We start from the raw sequence: 5,822 nt of genomic DNA, 5'->3' as shown, positions 1-5,822 counted from the left end.
AAAACGGCCAGAACATCGAGGCCATGGGTGAAAATGATATGTATAAATACCTCGGAATAAAGCAAGCGCGGAAGATTGACCATAAGCAAATGAAAACTGAGATAACAACTGAGTTTATACGAAGGGTAAAACAGCTGCTTCTTTCACACCTTAATAGTAAAAATTTGTTTAAGGCACTAAACACCTATGCATGTTCCGCGCTTAGCTACTCGTTTGGTATTGTTAAGTGGACAAAAACGGATATAGAAAATCTTCAGCGAAAAGTACGAACACACCTCACAAAGGCACAAAAACACCATCCTCGAAGTGCAGTAGAAAGAACGACATTACCGCGGTATTTAGGAGGACGAGGACTTATGGATATAAGTGAGCAACTAGAAAAACACATTACTAATTTAAGAACTTATTTTCAGGTGCAGGCTGAGACATCTACTCTACATCGCGCGATTTGTGCAGTAGATGATACAACACCGATCAAACTGAGGGAACCAGAAATGCGCATAAACCATCTTACTAAGGACGAAAAAATGTGCACCTGGATGGGTAAACCTCTTCACGGGCGACATCCTAATGAGGTCAGTCAAGACCACGTCGACAATAAAGCGTCGAACTATTGGCTGACATCAGGAAAGTTGTTCCCTGAAACAGAAGGTTCATTACTCGCCATTCAGGATCAGGTTATACCAACAAAAAATTACCTGAAATATATCGTCAAAGACCCTCAGGTCCAAAATGACAAATGCCGATATGGATGTCAAGCTCAAGAAACCATCCAACACATTACCGGGGGTTACCAGGCATTTGCTGCAACTGAATATAAGGAACGGCACGACTCAGTAGGAAAGATCCTTTATCAAGAGATAGCCATCAAACTAGGACTTCTTCAAACAAACCATCTCCCATATTATCAATACGTTCCTGAAAGTATACTTGAGAATGATAACTACAAGCTATACTGTGGCCGCACTGTGCTCACAGACCAAACAGTGGCACATAATAGACCAGATCTCATACTAGTTAATGAACTAAAGAGACAAACAACACTAATTGATGTGGCGATACCCAACAACAATAATCTTTGTATTAAACAAAACGAAAAGATCGCCAAATACAGGGATCTGGAAATTCAAATCCGAAGACAGTGGAGAATGGAAAGTACCCAGACAATACCTATTATTCTCTCTACTATTGGAGTTATTCCGAAGAACCTCCTAGAAAACATAAGAAAGCTAGGTCTGAATGCACATCTCTACAAGACCATGCAGAAAGCTGTACTTCTCTCAACATCCAGATGTGTACGAAAATTTTTGGGAGATACTCCAGCATACCAAGTCACCTAGGGCTCGATAACACGGAACGAGTCCCACCAGAGCTCAATCCTTTTGATACCTTAGGTATCTGGGATGAGTGAATTTTCCCCTTAGAGGGAATGAGAGCCGTATGGCTAAATCTGGGATAATAATAATAATAATAAGGTCCACAACGACAAATGCCGATATGGATGTCAAAACCAAGAAACTATACACTTACAGACCATGCAGAAGGCTGTACTTCTCTCAACGTCCAGATGTGTACGAAAATTTTTGGGAGATACTCCAGCATACCAGGTCACCTAGGGCTCGATAACACGGAAAGAGTCCCACCAGAGCTCAATCCTTTTGATACCGTAGGTATCTGGGATGAGTGAATTTTTCCCTTAGAGGGAGTGAGAGCCGTATGGCTAAATCTGTGATCTAAATGAACATCTATATAAGATCATGTAGAAAGCTGTGCTACTTTTGACGTCCAGATGCGTGCGAACATTTTTGGGAGATACACCGACATACCAAGTCACCTAGGACTCGATAACATGGGAAGAGTCCCACCAGAGCTCAATCCTTTTGATACCGTAGGTATCTGGGATGAGTGTTCAGTATACTACATATAATTCTGGATAGGTTATCTTAAAATAAATATTTAAGTGCTAAAATAGATATTTTTGTGTAAAAATGGATAGTAGTCCGCAAAAAAGGGAAGAATGCTTAATTTATCTAGCCAGAATATATCACTTTACCAATATTACATACTTCTGAATGGTAAGGTAATTTAGAAGTAATATGTAATCAATATAAGTGGAGTTAGTGTCAAATTTGCAATGATCTTTATAAGCAATAGTTTACTGACTGTATTTTACATGTTCAGTTTAAATAATTAAACCTTGCCCCTTCAGAAAAGAGCAATTTAATTTGCAAAGTCAACTAAGAAGGTGTGAAGAATCTTTTACCACCCCACATTCACACAAGTTAACCGGTGTTTGCAGGCAAGAGTCCTCTCGAGGGTTCAGATGGCGAGCTTATTTTATTTTTGGTATATCTTGCACATGTGTTGATCTGGCCAGTTTTTTCTCGATTTTAGTCATAAAATGGGCTTGTATTCGTGGAGTACATGTTGCAAATCTAGATTTTGTTTCTTTCGTTCTTTAGTTACTTATCTTCGGATATTAGGTGTCTTGGTAGCTACGATATTGTAGAGCTTATGTATGGATGTGAGTCTTAATATCCGCTGAATTTGGATGACTAATTTATAGCTAAATCTACGTGTTAAGTATGTGTTGGTGTCATTCATACTCGCAAGGTATATTCGGCAGCAGAAGCATAGAATGCAAGCGTTTACGTTTTAAGGGTGGAAGGATGTGCTTCTCATTTTTAGCTGACAAGTTTGCGGAGAATATTATTTCTGGTCCTCAGTGTGCCTTTTAGTTTTAAACAAAGTTCTGTGAATGACTAAGTGTAATACAAACTATCTTCAAGGTATTTATAGCAAGTCCAGAGTATAAGGATTTCATGACACTATTGGATGTTCAGATTTGTGAAATCGTCTCTGTTAGGGGCATTAAAGTAGCACACCTGAGTTTTTCCGGGGTTTGGTTTAAAATTGATTTATAGTCTATTTTTATTGTGTTTAAGGCATGATTTAGATTTTTCTCCACTTCAGCAACAAAAGTTTTTGGTTGTGCAATAATAGATGTATGGTATACATAATAAGTCCTAGTATTTACTGGTATGGGTTGATGGTTTGTGTACATGTTATACAGTGTAGGTGCTATTACGCTACCCCAAAGGAGACCGTTCTTCTGCGTTCTCCATCTGCTATTCTTACCATTGAGAAATACCAAAAATCTTCTGTTGTGTAGGCATACGCTAGTAAAACAAGTAAGTTTATTACCTAAGGAGATATCATATAGATTTTGAAAAAATGCAATCTTATTTAAGGTGTCGTAAGCTGCAAATTGCTGCTTAGATTGCCAAATACCACTCCTCATACCTGATATCTTTCGTACCCATCTTTGCTGTGTTGGGCAAGATTTAGTATTTGTGACGTACATGATAGCAACTGTCTATAGCAACTTTTGTCTTTTAATTTGAGTTTTTCTTCTGTTTTACCTCTTGAGAAGTATTTTGTAAAGCTGACAAAATAAATATATTGACCGATAGCTTTTGTGGTTGTTGGAGTTTTTGCCAGGTTTAAGCAAGGCAACAACTTTGTCTTTGCTTTGTTTGTCTGCAGACTTTGGATATCAGTAATTGTTGTATTTTTGGTCCAAATTTTATAATAAGCTTTGTGCTCAGATCTTCAGTCAGTACCGTACTATTCTTTATTATATACGTAGATAGTGGATCCAAGCTTAACATCGTTAAAAGGTTCCTTCAGCTGACTGGTTTTGTCCTCTCTCATTTTAAGTTTTTCTTTGGTTCTTTGCCGGCAGAGATAGCACTTTCACATTTATTATGTGATTTTCAGCGATCAGCTTAATACCAAATACCCTAGGTTTTGCCCTCTATGTATTTTCTGCACTAGAAATACGTCACATTTGTGCTAAGCGCATATGTCTGATAAGGTTAAGTAAAGTAAAGTGTCTTTATCTCTAGATATGCCCTTAATATTTATAGACATAATTAGAATAATTAATCCTAAAAAGGACCGATTTGACAAAAATCATTGAACGGGTGATTCTGATTAGCCGATTAATTAATTATTCATTACCCAGAGTACGACTGATTACGGTGGTCTTATTTGTACTCAAATTTTCGTAAAGGCTTCTCTTTTGAACCCCATAAGAAATGGCTAATAACTTTTTATTAAAAATAATTTTACATACTGTTACTTTTCGACGATATTTCGAATCAGATTTGTATAGTTATAACTATAGTTAATATGGAGTCTCTTGGTGAAAAATAAATGAATTTGTAATATCGGTCACAACTCATATATGAATGATAAGTACATAAACGGTTAAAATAAGTGCACAGAATTTTAACTAAATATATCGGCGCCATTGTTCAGGAGATGGATTTATCCCAGATATTAAAGGTTACATGTATATTCCAGGTTCTATTTACGTATTTTCATTACTAAAAAAGTATATTTAAAATAAAGGCCTTAAGATATCTTTAGATTCTATGGAAATTAGAATCTATGGAAATTAGCAAATTAAAAGATACAGACATAATTTTGAATGACCAACTTGAGACAAACAGTTGTCTCAAGTATTGTATATATTGTAAAGGTCATCGTCATAGTATAGTCAGAACGCAACAAGGTTCTATTGGCTTTTCTGCTTTTTGTCTCCTCATTCCTATTGAAAACTTAGCCACATAAATAATGTTTTGAAAATATGTGTCAATATTTTTAGGGCCTGCGTAGCGCAAGCGGTAGGATGCTTGCCTCGCACGCTGGTGGTCCGGAGTTCGAATCCTACCGCCGGCAAGAACAACTAGACATTTTTAAAAATGTCTATAGGCCCCAGGTCGACTCAGCCTGAATAAAATGAGTACCTTGGATAAAACCAGGGGTAATAATAGGCGGTTGAAGCGTAGCACTGGCCATGTTACCTTCCTTGTATACCGTAGGCCCTAGATATAGCAGACGTACCGCTGATACGTATTTCGACCTTCTTAGGTCTCTTCAGAACGGTATAGTCACTGCTCTGAACCAAAACAAAAATCTCTCCCGTCCTAGACAATAGTTATTAAAATAACTATATACGGACGTAACTACGCGAAAATACGAAATCGAAATACGTATCAGCGGTTGCTGCTGCACTGTATCAAAACAAAAATCTAATACCGTCATTCTGTTTTGTTATTTACTTCGTTTGAAGTACCAGAAACTGAATTCACTACGAATTTTGACCAGGATGAACGGCTTGTGGAATGCAATTTTAGATTCCCTTGCCGAGTAATTTATCCAGCTGTTTGTTTCGCAAATTTTAGGAAACACAGTGGTTAAGATTTGAATTCGGTTTCGCTAAGTAGAAATCGTTTGATTTTTTTTTGTTTTTAGATGGCGTAGTTACGTTCGTATATAGTTATATTAATAACTATTGTCTAGGACGGAAGAAATTTTTGTTTTGGTTCAGAGTAGTGACTACACCGTTCTGAAGAGACCTAAGAAGGTCGAAATACGTATCAGCGGTTATTGCTGCACTGTATCAAAACAAAAATCTAATACCGTCATTCTGTTTTGTTATTTACTTCGTTTGAAGTACCAGAAACTGAATTCACTACGAATTTTGACCAGGATGAACGGCTTGTGGAATGCAATTTTAGATTCCCTTGCCGAATAATTTATCCAGCTGTTTGTTTCGCAAATTTTAGGAAACACAGTGTTTAAGATTTGAATTCGGTTTCGCTAAGTAGAAATCGTTTGATTTCTCTTTTTGTTTTTAGATGGCGTAGTTACGTCCGTATATAGTTATTTTAATAACTATTGTCTAGGACGGGAGAGATTTTTGTTTTGGTTCAGAGCAGTGACTATACCGTTCTGAAGAGACCTAAGAAGGT

The sequence above is a fragment of the Diabrotica undecimpunctata genome, unplaced genomic scaffold, assembly GCF_040954645.1.
Source record: "Diabrotica undecimpunctata isolate CICGRU unplaced genomic scaffold, icDiaUnde3 ctg00000873.1, whole genome shotgun sequence".
In the NCBI taxonomy this organism is placed as follows: Eukaryota; Metazoa; Arthropoda; class Insecta; order Coleoptera; family Chrysomelidae; genus Diabrotica; species Diabrotica undecimpunctata.
The sequence above is the reverse complement of the archived record's forward strand: the minus strand, read 5'-3'. Positions refer to the sequence as shown.